The sequence below is a fragment of the Trachypithecus francoisi genome, unplaced genomic scaffold (assembly GCF_009764315.1).
Source record: "Trachypithecus francoisi isolate TF-2019V2 unplaced genomic scaffold, Tfra_2.0 Lachesis_group1, whole genome shotgun sequence".
NCBI lineage: Eukaryota > Metazoa > Chordata > Mammalia > Primates > Cercopithecidae > Trachypithecus > Trachypithecus francoisi.
The window spans coordinates 76092522-76106769 of NW_022681454.1; the positions used below are offsets into that span (position 1 = coordinate 76092522).

Sequence of the window (14248 nt, forward strand, 5' to 3'; positions counted from 1 at the left end):
AAGTAATCATATATAATCAAACAAAAATGTGAACAAAATTTGCTGTCAGAAAAGCATTATCCAATCTTTATTTTTTAGTTAATTTTAGATATTTTAACAACACATGAGTGGTAGGGCCTATTTGCATTTTACTATATAGGACACCTTCAGATAAATTCTAAAAAGAATTTGCATTTCATGTAATGCTTTTCACACAAAGTAATCGCCAAACTTTAGGGTCAGTTTGTCCTGCTTCATACCACATGCAGAACAAATTTAAGATGAATTAGAACTCCAAATAGAAAAAAAATTCTTAATAAAAAACTATTCAAGATGGATTAAAGGATTAATTGCAAGAAAAGTAAAACTAATAAAATAGAACTATTCTGATAACCCAGAAACCATAAGAGAAAGGATTAACAGATTAGCTGCATTAAAATTTCAAGTTTATTACTTATTCGTTCACCCATTCATGAGATAATTGTTTTTATTGAGAACATACTATGTGCTAGGCACTGTTCCTGCTGCTGAGGGCACAGCAACGTACTAAACAGCGAGCATCACTGCCCTCGTGGCATGCTGTATGGCAACCAAAACCATAAACAAAACAGGAAGACAGTGATAGCCTGGAGAAATTATTTGCAAAATATATGATAAGCAAAGTAAATATCTGTATTAAACAAGAGCTCATGTAAGTTGATCAATAAAGCAGTAGGAAAAAGAAAAAAGTAATAAATAGTGAATTAAAACAGGAACAACTGCAAGTGGCCAATAAACATGGGAAGAGTTGCTTAACTTCACAAAGAGTCCTGAAACGCAATTAGAACAATAATAACCTACAATGTTTCCCTGTTCAACTTGGACAAATTTTTGAAAATTTCTCACTCCCACTGCTGGGAAATGTGTGGGGAAATGGGGACCTTCCTGCACTATTGCCAAGACCAGAATTCCTAACAAGCTTTTCAAAAGTAATCTAGGAGTATTTATTAAAATTAAACATTCTCATACCCTTTGACCTAGCAATCTTATTTCTGGAAACCTCTCCTACAGAAACAAAAGTGCTAATGCATAGGGACATAAGTATTAAGAATATTTATTGTATTATAGTTTGTATATAGAAGAATTTGGAACATCTGGAATATTCTTAAAGAAGTATGCCCATGTTTGAGGACATTTTTCAGCTATTGGAAAAGTGAATTTGACTTATGTGTATTGACCTAATAAGGTTAATATATAATACATAGATTGTTCACTGAAAAAAGGCAGTGTAAGCCAGGCATGGTGGTGCACACCTGTAGACCCAGCTACTCAGGAAGCTTGAGGCCAGGAGTTCAAGATAAGGCTAGGCAACATAGAGAAACCCTGTCTCTTAAAATAAAACCTTAAAAAAATTTTAAAGCATCTTGAATGTTATTTTTAATGAAATTTTCATTAAAAAATAAAATAAAACCACATGTATAAACAGTTTATATAGGTTGTTGGGGGGTTAGAATTATCATGAGATAAAAGTAGACAATTTGCTGCTGCTTTATATACTTGTATGTTTGAATTGTTACAGTGAGCATGCACTTTTGCATTTTTTAAAATAGCAACAAAATATTTTAAAAGAATACTGAACCACTACATCATTGATATTCCACATAACCAAATTTTGAAGGTTATTTTCTTTCTTTCTTTCTTTTAATTACTAAAAACTTGATTCAAATTTAAAACTATATACTCATAGATCTAGAATGATTCTGGGGTGAGATTCCAGTTCACCATTAACCTTTCCCTACCCACTTCCCTGTATCATCTTAGTCTAAGAGATTTCAAACACGGCAACTCCAAAGATGCAGGTCCCAGAAGAGCTCTCTGAGACCACGATTTGGGTCCCACACTGGTCAAAAGAGGGAAATCACAGAGCATCCTTTGTAAACTCAGCCTTCTCTCAGGAAAGTCTTTCTTGTTATAACTGATATTCCTTGAGCTGTTATTCACACCTGTTCCTCCACTTCTCATGTAGAGACAAAGAGAAAAGATTCTTGACCCCAAAGGACCTCCTAGATCATTGCTTCAACCTTTCAATTTTCCAGATGAAAAAAAACTGAGGACTAAGTAAAATGTGGGGAGAACTGGTACCAAAACCCACTTCGCCTGCTTGCTAGTCACTGCATTTTCTGTTGCTCTAGTAGTACCTTTCTTTCTCACACACCAGCATCCCCTAGTCGGTTCTACAACAGTGCCTTTCACCAGTAAGCCGAAGACTGTTGGATGCAAACTGTTTACACAGAGTCCCAAGTAGAAGCTAAGTTATCAACGTCAAAGGACCAGGAAGGCAGGGTGATTCGATTGCAAACCCAAAGCAGCAGCACTTCAGAGCCAGAATAGAATTCTGAATAGTCCTTTATTTTGTGCTGAGGACCTAGAACCTCCACTTGTCCTTCTCTGGAGCCAGACTTCATGCTGGGGCTTTGTTTTAAAATCAAGGCCCCACCGGACTCAGAACTAAGGAATTTTTTTTCACACATATTCAAAACGGAAGCCCTGCCACCATGGAGAAGCTCAAGGCCCTTGCTCAACTTCTGCTTGTATTTGGGCTACATGGAAATCCCTGGGTGGTGGTTGATGTTTCCCGCACCAAATGATTTCTGCACAAGGCCCAGCATTCCCCCTGCCCTGATAGGAGGGTCACACCACACACCAAGAAGGATGTGACTAATAAAGAATGGGACTTCAGAGACTTTACAAGTCCAGACAACCTCTGATAAACATTTAAACAGAGGCCAGGAATGTTTTCCTTTCTGGAGGGAAAATATGTGGTCTATGGTATGAGTGGGAGGGGCTGGCGGGGGGTAAATCTAAGCATTAGCTTCCTCCCTTCATAATTCTTAAGCGTTTTAACAGCAGTCATTTTTAATGCCCTAACAGGCTTTCATACTTAGAACCCATAACTGAGTATGGGCCAGAAAACTCTGTGGAAAAAAATGAACAATTCCAAAGTGATTACCAAGCAAGTTTAAAACTAACATTAGGATCATTAGAGGCACTTTCCCTGGGCCCCACCCTGAAGCTAAGAATGTTCCAGAAAGTATCACTCAAGGCCCATTTTAAGTACCCAGGTTGGGATCTTCACTTCCCCTGCTGACAAAAGGGGGAAGCTCCATAGAGGAATGGGTGTTGACTTCCAGGAAAGGAAAGGTGAGAAGGACCAGATGGCATCTGTCAGCATCCTCAGCCTACCGGAGAGATTTCTGGGAACATTGGCCAGGGACAAAGAGGAGGGATTGATGAGCGGAAGCCAACAGAGATATCCCCTTGGCAGTGGAAAGGAAAGCTGCAGGTCATTTTTGTGACCCAACACGCTTTCATTGGTAGTGCTGATCCAGCTAATGTCTTTTAGCATTTTCCTTTTCATTGGCTGTTTGGTTTGTCTCCTGAATCGGTGTGCACGGTAGGCATAGGGAGGGTGAGTAAGCCTAGTATTCTCTCTGGTCAGTTCTAAATAAAAAGTAAGAAAAGAAAATGTCAGCCCGGTGTGGTTGTGCACACCTGTAGTCTCAGCCACTTAGGAGGCTGGAGTGGGAGGATCACTTGAGCCTAGGAGTTAGAGGCTGCAGTGAGCCGTGATCGTGCTAGGATCACTTGAGCCTAGGAGTTAGAGACTGCAGTGAGCCAGCTCAGCCCAGGTAGTAGCTCCCAGATCAGCAGGGGTGGGTGGTGGAGCTGGTCCTCCTGAGCCATAGCAGCTTTGTTGGGAACTGCACCCCACCCTGGGTGACAAAGTGAGACCCTGTCTCAAAAAATAAATTTCACTCAGAAATCTTCCTCTAAATGTGAAGATGGGGGCTCAGTATTGGAAGAAAGGTTCTGATAACAACTTTAATAAAACCCTTCATGTATTTGCAATCAATATTCTTTTGAATATGTCAGCTTCTGTTGTTTCAGCTGTAACCCGTGTAGGCTGCAGCACTCGGGCAATGTGAGTAGAATGCAGCAGTGTCAATTTCCCTCCTTTGAATCTTAGGCAGGTAGAGAAATTATCTCATTTTAAATTCCTAACTATTCCCATACTCAGTTTTAGACATTTCTTGCTTTTCTTACTGAGATAAAGTATGTTAGTTTGAAAACCTAGTCTTCAGAAATCACAATCACTTTTTCTTCATTTCATTCATTCTTGTAGTCATTCATTCATTCAGGTACCCACCAAGCCCTGTGGGAGACCCTGTGTTGGGAGAAAGGGCCATGTCAATGGGCCATCACTCAGAAACTGGGGGAATCGTGGTCAGGATGGAAGTTCTGGAGTCAAACCTACCCTGAATCCTGGCTCTGCTTCCCATGTGCTCTGTGATTCTGGGCAACTTATTTAAGCTCTCAAAGCCTCCAATTCCTCATCCGTACAATGGGATAATAAGCATAGCTACTTCACTAGATTCCTATGAGGGTTGCCTGAGATAATATGTGGATGAGCCTGCACTGTGCCTGGCATACAGTAAACTCAGTAAATGGTAATAGAAGCAGTGGTAAGGATAGTAGTAACTTTTTATTATTAACAATTATTAATGAAACAAATAGCATGAGAGTGATAGGAAAAGCTGTTAGATGTCAGTGGAGGGGAGATTGTTGGACAGAAGATAACTGGGAAGATTTCATGTAGAATTTGACTTACTAGACTTTTTTCACTTGAGGTTTAAAAAACAAAAATCTTAGTGGAGAAATTGGGAAATTCCCTTCCCTTTGCATTTCATTTTCTATTACTTTCCTAAAGACTGAAACTTCGGTGTAGAATTTTGCTGAAGGCTACATCCTAGCATTTGCATTGGCCTCTCAGTGCCAGGGTAATTATTCTGTCAGTTATTTGACTTTTTAAAGTCTGTCTAACTTTAAGAACCTCTGCAGAGAAGGACCGTGTTAATGTGTAACACAGAGATAAGCAAGGCTCTGCTCTTTTTTTTTTCCTGTGGCTGTTCAACTGGAAAACTGAAATGGTTCTATTTGCATCTCATCCAGCAGTGTTGAAAGGTGGGGGATAAACAGCTTTTACTAATAAAGTACAGTGGGATGTGAATTTTAGCAACACAAAATGACATGTATCACCTGCAATTTGTTTTTTTAAGCACACACACACACACACGCCAAAAAAGGGAAATCACAAGACAATGTAAACCTCGCTTGAAGAAACGATGGTGTTTAACAAGAAGACAGCAAAGAGAAATACTCTGAGTTGAGCCAAGTAGATGTGTGCTGCTTTTGTAGACAGAATAAATGATCCTCACTTGCATAGACAGCAAGGTCATTTTTCTCACCCTAAATGGAAGGCATTAATCATCAGCTCTGAAAAACAACATTCAGGACAAGAAGAAACCAGCCACCGCAGCAGGAGGCATTGAATTGAACCAGAGGATTGGGGGCCCTGTGGACGGGAGCCAGCTCAGCCCAGGTAGTAGCTCCCAGATCAGCAGGGGTGGGTGGTGGAGCTGGTCCTCCTGAGCCATAGCAGCTTTGTTGGGAACTTTCCATTGTTCAAGAAATCTCCTAGTTACCATCCAAGTGCATTTCTGAAATGCCTGACTGTGCCCAGGGCTCTGTAGGCTCTGGATTAGCTGGTTCTCCATGGATCCCATCTGCATTAAAAGCAAAGATCAAAGAAACATGGTAGAGCTCTTTTTAAAAACCATCCTAAACTCACAAGTGAATGGGAAATGCATATTTTTATCACGGGCCCATCAAGGGTAAGGGTGTTCTGTGAGAGGGGAGGAAGATAAATCGATAAGTAGGAATGAAACTTCAAATTCAGAGCTGGAAGAACTGCACTGAAAACTGTGAAGAGGAGATTGAAGGCAACCACTTTTCTTTTTTTTTTTTTTAGACAAATTTGAAATTGAGTTTTACCACTTTCCCGTCAGCTACACCAAGTAGTTTACTTGTGCAGTGGCTAATCGATTTGTTGAGGCAGAATTTTAGGTTACCTATGAGGTAATACGGGATAGTGGTTAGGAGGTATCTAGTTTTTAATCCCAGCTCTACCATTTATAAGCCTTGTAGCTCTGAGCAAGTTACTCAACCTTTCTGTGTCTCCGTTTCCTCCTCTGTAAAATAGGAGACAGTACCAGCCTCACAAGGCTGTCACAAGGGTTAAATTATTTACCCATATGAATGCCCATAGTGAGCAGTCAGTGAACAGGTGTTGCTGTTTACTTTGTTACTGTGGCCACAGTTGGGTGGGGTGGGTGGTGGGTGGCAGGAGTGAGTTGAGGGGGGAAAAGAATAACATGAAACAGGATAATAGAATGTGGTTGTTGACAGGAACCATGAAAGTCATCCGGTCCAGCTCACCCTTAACCAGGGAAACAAATCCTCTGGCATTTTAAAATAATTGTTTTGAAATTGTAAGTAACAGGGCCGATGTATTGATTGAGTGCTCTGTGTGCCAGACAGCATGGGAAGCTCTGAGCCTGCATCACAACATTCCACGAGGGCTGAGCGCTGTTATTACCCCATTCTGTAGATGAGAAAACTGAGGCTCAAACTGTTAAGTCATTTAGCCAACAACACCTGGATCTGAATGCAGACCTGTGTGAATGCAGAGATTCTGTGAGTGACGCAGCAGTGACGCGGCAGTTCTGTTCCCTTTGCATGTCATTTCCTGTTACATTCCTGAAGACCGATGATACTCCAGTATAAGATTCACCTGAAGGCTGCATTCCAGTATTTGCATTGGCCTTGGAGTGCCAGAGTAAATTGTTCTGTCAATTATTTGACCTTTTAAAATATGCCTTTTTTGGTCAGCTATTGGTGGCTCATGCCTGTAACCCTAGCACTTTGGGATGCTGAGGCAGGCAGATCACTTGAAGTCAGGAGTTTGAGACCAGCCTGACCAACATGGTCAAACCCCGTTTCTACTAAAAATACAAAAATTAGCGGGGTGTGGTGGCATATGCCTGTAATCTCAGCTACTCAGGAGGCTGAGGCAGAGGAATCGCTTGAACCTGGGAGGTGGAGGTTGCAGTGAGCCGAGATCACATCACTACACCCCAGCCTGGGTGACAGACAGACAGTGAGACTCTGTCTCAGTAAATAAATAAATATGCTTTTTTGAAGAACTGCAATAAAAGGAGGACTCTTTGGATGTGTTCTGTGGTCTCATAGAAGTGAATATATAACATCCATGAATGCGTGCCTTACTCTGCTTTGTCTCTTTTGTATAAACCCAGAGCACCATATTTTGTTTTTGTTTTTCTATTTCCACACCATACTGACATACAGAGTACTGTATTTTGAAAAATACTTTAATACTATTAGTTTTGAAGAAATCGTTTCTCAGTACTCGTGAGGTTAGCTGTTTAAAATAATATTTATTCATAAAAAATTTCCCTTTGGAATCAAGCCATCATTTGATTGGATATGATTGAAATTGTGAGTAAGATGAAGGATACATCCCTGACAACTTTCAACTATTGCTCAGATACACATGACTGCGTTTTCAGGAAGTCTGTTTATTGTTGGATATCCTTAACTGCTGACAGATCTTTGTTACCTTGACCTTAAATAGGTAATGATTCTTTGATCTTAGTGCTTCCCATTGAAGTAACTAAAATCAAGGGTGCTCATTCTCTGACATGGCTTCCCTTCAAATATAGAGGATATTTCACAGGTGTGTCCCCACCCCAGGCTTCTCTTCCTTAAGCTAAACACCCACATCACCTTCCAAGCTGGTTTTCAGACCCCACATGATCCTTTAATCTGTGGGTTCTACTCTTCACCTCTTGGAAGGGACCCAGTGCTGCAAGCCTGTCGGATCTGTACAGAACATGCTGGAGCCATATGCTTACATGAAAGTGACCAAAATGGCTGGCTTCTTAGCTTCCTGGCTTCATTGATGTCAGGGAGGTTGCATGGTTAAATAATGAAGGAAGAGTGACAAGCAAAAGCTAAGGGAGGGACATCCAAGGACTGTTTCCAAGTGATCCATGGTAGAGGCTTCATGGCATTCCTATTGTTTGTGCTTTGAGCAAGAATTCCTCGGTACGTTGGTTCTAGTAAAGAGATCAGCTATGGTCTGAATATTAATGGTGTCCCCCCAAAATTTCTCTGTGGAAGCTTTAACCCCCACTATGATGGTATTCACAGGCGGGGCCTTTGAGAGGTGAATGGGATTAGTGCACTATGAAAAGAGACAAAGAAAGATGATCTCTCCGGCCGGGCGCGGTGGCTCAAGCCTGTAATCCCAGCACTTTGGGAGGCCGAGACGGGCAGATCACGAGGTCAGGAGATCGAGACCATCCTGGCTAACACCGTGAAACCCCGTCTCTACTAAAAAATACAAAAAGCTAGCCGGGCGAGGTGGCGGGCGCCTGTAGTCCCAGCTACTCGGGAGGCTGAGGCAGGAGAATGGCGTAAACCCGGGAGGCGGAGCTTGCAGTGAGCTGAGATCCAGCCACTGCACTCCAGCCTGGGTGACAGAGCAAGACTCCGTCTCAAAAAAAAAAAAAAAAAGAAAGATGATCTCTCTTTCCACCATGTGAGGCTACAGCAAGAAGGCAGCCATCTACAAGCCAAGAAGTGGGCCTCCCAGAACCCTACAATGCTCGCACCCTGATCTTGGACTTCCCATCCAATACACTTCAGATGCTTAAGCCACCAAGTCTATGGTATTTGTTATAGCAGCCCAGACTGACTGAGACAAGAGCTTTGGTATTCAAGATTTTTATATTGTATTCCTAAATTCTCGAAAGTTCTGAAAATAAAGAGATGTTCATAGGGCCATATGTAGTTATGTATAACAGATCCATGTTCCAAGTGGACGAGGATGAGTGGAAAGGCGGGTACTTCAGTCATACACAGATATTCAGGTAACTCCTTAATGACCTATCTACCCACCACATTCCTCTGGTTTGTGTCCACCCTTTTTTTCAAATGCGAAAATTATCTGGACTTTATTTTTCTACTTGTCAAATTCTCTTTAGCTTTTTCTAGCTGTTGCGTTGACCTCTTCTATCTCTAAAAGGCATTTGGTTATTTTTTTTTAATGTTTTTGCTTCACTGAAGCTTAGTGTGCTTTTTATGATTTTATGGTTACCTTGCAGAAATCTCATTAGAAAAGCACTTTAATATATTACTTGGCAATGAGACATCTGACAATGTTCTAGCTCATTAGTTAGGAAACCTCCCCAAGCTTGGAGGAATAGACATTCCTCTGTGAATGGTAGAGCTTTGATCACTCCTGCAGGGGCCAGGATTTATTTTAATGCATTTTAGGGAAGGAGGAGAAGATATCCTAAGCCTGGCAAAATAAAAATAACACAGATTAAGGAAACAATGAAACGTTATTTAAGAAGAAATGCACTTCAGTTAATATTATTCTGTGGTATCTCCTGAGTCCTTTGAAGGCAGAGCTTATCTTAGAAAATATGCCTCCTTTAGCGGGCAGGAGGTTAGTTAAGCAACCTCACACCAGATCATAGATTGTACTGAAATGATCCTAATAAGGATAGGCTTTCCAAAGCTATATTCATTTTAGCATGAATAAATGGATTCAAGTCTTATTTGTGGGATTTTAATTTCCAACTTTGAATTTGCAAACTATCAAATTCCTTCAAAGACATGGTGTGCAGAGAAGGCTCTGAGTAATAGGATTGCTTATTTTTAAAGAAAGATGCCCTTTAGTGAAGCGCTAGGCTTTGAAATGTGATCAGTCAAGGGTCCATTCGGCACGGATTTCCCCACATGGCACTGTTTCTTGTTGAGTTCCAACCAGATTTAATAACTCATATAAAATGCAGTTCCACCCTGAGGGTGCCTAGTGCATTCAAAGCAGATAGTGCTATATTGTTTTAACACAGACTATGCCCAATGAAGTACAATTTAAATTCCTGAAGCATGACAGTCCTTGGGTGCTGGTGGCTGTGTTTTAGTTGGGAGCTGTATCTTTTCTTTCTTTCTTTTAATTGAAAGACTTAAAAGAAGCAAGCTGTCTGAAAAAGTGTTTAAAAGAGCTTGGTTTTCAACTGGTATAAATAGGACAGAGGCACAGGATGCTATGAAAAAAGGGCCTTCCTCCAACTTGAAGAGATAGAGGAAAAAAATGGGAGAGTCTGGGCAAAAGTGACGTAAGCCCCTGAAGTCAGGCTGGAGACTCTTTTGTGTCTCATGTGAGGCGAGAAATGGGTGAAGCCTATAGTACTTTCACATTCGTCTGAATGGGAAGTAGAGGCCAGATGCCAGTTGCAGTTTCTTTTTAACTTTTTAACACCTTCAGAGGCAGGAGACAATGGTGGGTGAGGGGAATGTTTTTATTTGGGATTAGAGGTAACTTTTCCAGGCCAGGCGTGGTGGCTCACACCTGTAATCCCAGCACTTTGGGAGGCTGAGGCAGGCAGATCACTCGAGGCCAGGAGTTCAAGACAAGCCTGGCCAGCATGGCAAAACCCCGCCTCCACTAAAAATACCAAAATTAGCCAGGCGTGGTGGCACGCACCTGTAATCCCAGCAACTCGGGAGGCTGAGACAGGAGAATCACTTGAACCCATGAGGCAGAGGTTGCAGTGAGCTGAGATTGTTCCACTGCACTCCAGCCTGGGCGACAGAGCGTGACTCTGTCTCAAAAGAAAAAAAAAGAGAGAGAAGAATCCATTTTCCAAAGAGGAAAGTACGATGGGCAGAGTTTAGAAGCTCACTTGCTTGTGCCAGGACCACAGCTGGGTGAGCTGCTGCCCTTGGGAAAGTCACTAGGTCCTCCCATCTTCCCTCTTCCCTTTTTCCTCACCTTTGTGCAATAGAGATTATGATCACTCCCAATCAACTCCACAGGACTGTGCTGAGAATCAGATAAAGAGAACATGCTTTAAGAAAGCTCACCATAAATGGGCTGTGGCCGTGGAGGTGGTGGTGGTGACAGTGGTACTGGCATCTGGGCTGGCTTGTAGCCTGACCAGTAACTGTAGTCATGGAAGCTTAGGGAGCTGTTTGAAGAGACCCATCCTAGTCTGACCTCATGAGCCAGAGACACTAGTAATCTTGGGCAGTTCTGGAGCATTTTGTTGTTATTTATTTATTTTTATTTTTATTTTTATTTTTATTTTCTTTTGAGACAGGGTCATTCTGTCACCCATGCTGAGTGCAGTGGCAGGAATCTCAGCTCACTGCAACCTCAACTTCTCTGGCTTGAGCAATCCTCCCACCCCAGTCTCCTGAGTAGCTGGAACTATAGGCACACACCACCATGCCCAGCTAATTTTTGCATTTTTTGTAGAGACAAGGTTTTGCTATGTTGTCTGGGCTGGTCTTGAACTCCTGAACTCAAGCAATCCTCCCCTTTCAGCCTCCCAAAGAGCTGGGATTACAGAGATGCACCACCATGCCCAACCCAAAATGCATTTATTGAATATACATCACAAGCTCTCAACTGGAGGCTTAAAAGACAAATAATAATAATAATAATAGGCCGGGCGTGGTGGCTCAAGCCTGTAATCCCAGCACTTTGGGAGGCCGAGACAAGCGGATCACAAGGTCAGGAGATCGAGACCATCCGGCCTAACCTGGTGAAACCCCGTCTCTACTAAAAAATACAAAAAACTAGCCAGGCGAGGTGGCGGGCACCTGTAGTCCCAGCTACTCGGGAGGCTGAGGCAGGAGAATGGCGTGAACCCGAAAGGCAGAGCTTGCAGTGAGCTGAGATCCAGCCACTGCACTCCAGTTTGGGCGACAGAGCAAGATTCCGTCTCAATAATAATAATAATAATACCACAGCTCAAGATACAGAGTGCTGTACAAAAATCACAGAAAGGGCAGCCCATCTGAGGAAAACTTTAAAAGGCAGCACAAGGACAGGCTGGGCAGCCTGGGTCAGGGCTCCTGGCTGGTGACCTGCTTTAAGTAGGTTTCTTGCAGGTACTTCTTAAAAGCTGTGAGGGTTTTCCGGAGCTCGGCAGTATGCCTGTTCAAAGGGCTATCAATGCTGGGTTCTCCTCGAAGGCTGTGGATGGAGAGCAGGATGGTCCTGACATCATACAGGGCAGACCACTTGTCCTTCAGGATGTCCAGGCAGATGGTACCCTGGGTGTCCATGTTGGGGTGGTAGCAGAGCATGAGGAACTTCACCATGGGCGCATTGTAAGGGTAGCCCCTGGGGAGCTCTCGGGAGAGCTTATACCTCAGGTCTTCATATGCTGTGCCAGCTGCTCCATGGATGGTCCCCACCCATTTGAAAAGGTTGCCTGATTCAGGGAAGGCAGAAATCCCTGTGTCACCAGGCATTGTGAAGGTCATCAACTCCTGCTGTAGCCTTTTGCCCACAGGGTCCCAGGCGGCACCCCGGTGGGGGTGGCACCTTTATAGGCAGCAGCAATGCTGGTGGCGGCTGAGTCAAGGTTTTGAGAGGCCATCTAGGTAGCACTGGCAGAAAGATAGGAACTTAGAGAACACAACTGCAACTGCCTATTTAATTTTTTTGAGACAGGATCTCCCTCTGTTGCCCAGACTGGCGTGCAGTGGCGTGAACATAGCTGGTTGTATCATCAACCTCCTGGGCTCAAGCAATCCTTCTGCCACAGCCTCCCAAGTAGCTGGGACCACAGGGGCACCCCCACACACACACACAGCTAATTTGTTATTGTTTTGTAGAGATAGGATATCTGCAGCCATAAAAAAGAATGAGATCATGTGTTTTGTGGGAACATGAATGGAGCTGGAGGCCGTTATCCTTAGCAAACTAACGCAGAAACAGAAAAGCAAACACCATGTGTTCTCACTTATAAGTGGGAGCTAAATGATGAGAACTCATGAACCCAAAAAAGGAAACAACAGACACTGGGGTCTACCTGACAGTGGAGGGTGGGAGGAGGGAGAGGAGCAGGAAAGATAACTATTGAGTACTGAGCTTAATACCTGAGTGATGAAATAATCTGTACAACAGACCCCCGTGACACAAATTTACCTATGTAACAAACCTTCACATGTACCCCCAAACCTAAAATAAAAGTTTTTTTTAATTTAAATTTAAATTTTAAAAAAGAGATAGGGGTCTCACGATGTTGTCCAGGCTGGTCTCGAACTTCTAGCCTCAAGCAATCTTTCCATCTCAGCCTCCCAAAGTGCTGGGATTACAGGCATGAGCCACTGCACCAAGCCTAGGACATTTTTAATAATCACCTCCCTTACCCCAGCCAAGATTCCCAATCCTCAGGAAAAAAAGCTATTCAAGACAAACCTTCCTAAGCAGACCCAAAGTTTTGAAAGCCCGCATGAAACCTGCCTTCCTGAGTACCCCACTAGCCTCCATGACCAAATATGCCACATCAAGGCTGATGTGGCTCCCTTAGACCTATTCTGATATCAGCTGAGATCAGTCCCTTATTCTGGGAGGAGAACCTGATAGCCGTGTGTGTGCTGTTAGAGGACACTGCCCACACAGTGACCACCCGGGGAAAAAGAAAGACACAGTTTCCTTGTGTGTGTTGCAACATGGTCAGTGTCAGAGATCCAGGATTGCTTAATCTAACCCCAAGTGATTAAGAACCAGCTGTGACACCAGACTGAGTGCAAACTTAGTTGTCAGCACAGATGAAGGAAGAAAATAGGCACACCAGATGTAAAAGCCCCAAATAGGCCTCCTACTGACAGATCCTGCTCTGCTAACCCATGCAGACCTCTCCTGACTTGCTGAGACGTATGTATACTCAATGACAGCATGGAATTGAATGGTTGACTAGAAGTGGCTTTCCAGAGGCTGCAGCAGGAGGAACAGGCTGAAAGTCTAAGACAACACAAGCCAGCTAACAAACTGGCCGCAGGGGTAATGAGCACTGGATACAAGGGATGCTTAGTGTATTTTTCAATTTGATTAAGATCGATTAAACACCAAGTATTTTCTTTCCCCCAGTATATCAAAAACTGTCTTCAGTAGGACCTGGAGTACCGCATTGCTGGGCATCACTTTTGACCAACATATGCTCCTGCCTTACCTTATATAGATTCACACACTTCTTCCAGATTTACCACTGCCTTATGCACATGGACCCTCGGGACTTCAGTAACTTGCAGGGCCAGGTGTATTCAGAGCAGAAGAAGTAGGAAGTAGTGTACAATGAATAGGTGCAGGGAGAACCCATCTTCAAATGAATTGGCCTTTTTAATTAGCAATTGTATGTCAATAAATTATTTAATACATTGAGATATGTGTGTTACAGTATTCAACACTGATCCACAAGCTTGAACACATTTGTGTTTTAGAATTAATCAATCTTAATCAAATAGAAAAATACATTGAGCATCCCTGGTATCCAGTGCTTAT

The 14248-nt window shown here is 42.9% G+C and overlaps 1 protein-coding gene and 1 pseudogene across 1 annotated transcript in view; one reads left to right on the forward strand and one right to left on the reverse strand.

Annotated features, from left to right (window-relative positions):
* Positions 1 to 14248, forward strand: part of IGFBP7 (insulin like growth factor binding protein 7) — a 77964-nt gene that overhangs the window by 26653 nt on the left and 37063 nt on the right. The gene's annotated exons all lie outside the window — the stretch shown is intronic.
* Positions 11734 to 12410, reverse strand: LOC117085572 (annotated as a pseudogene).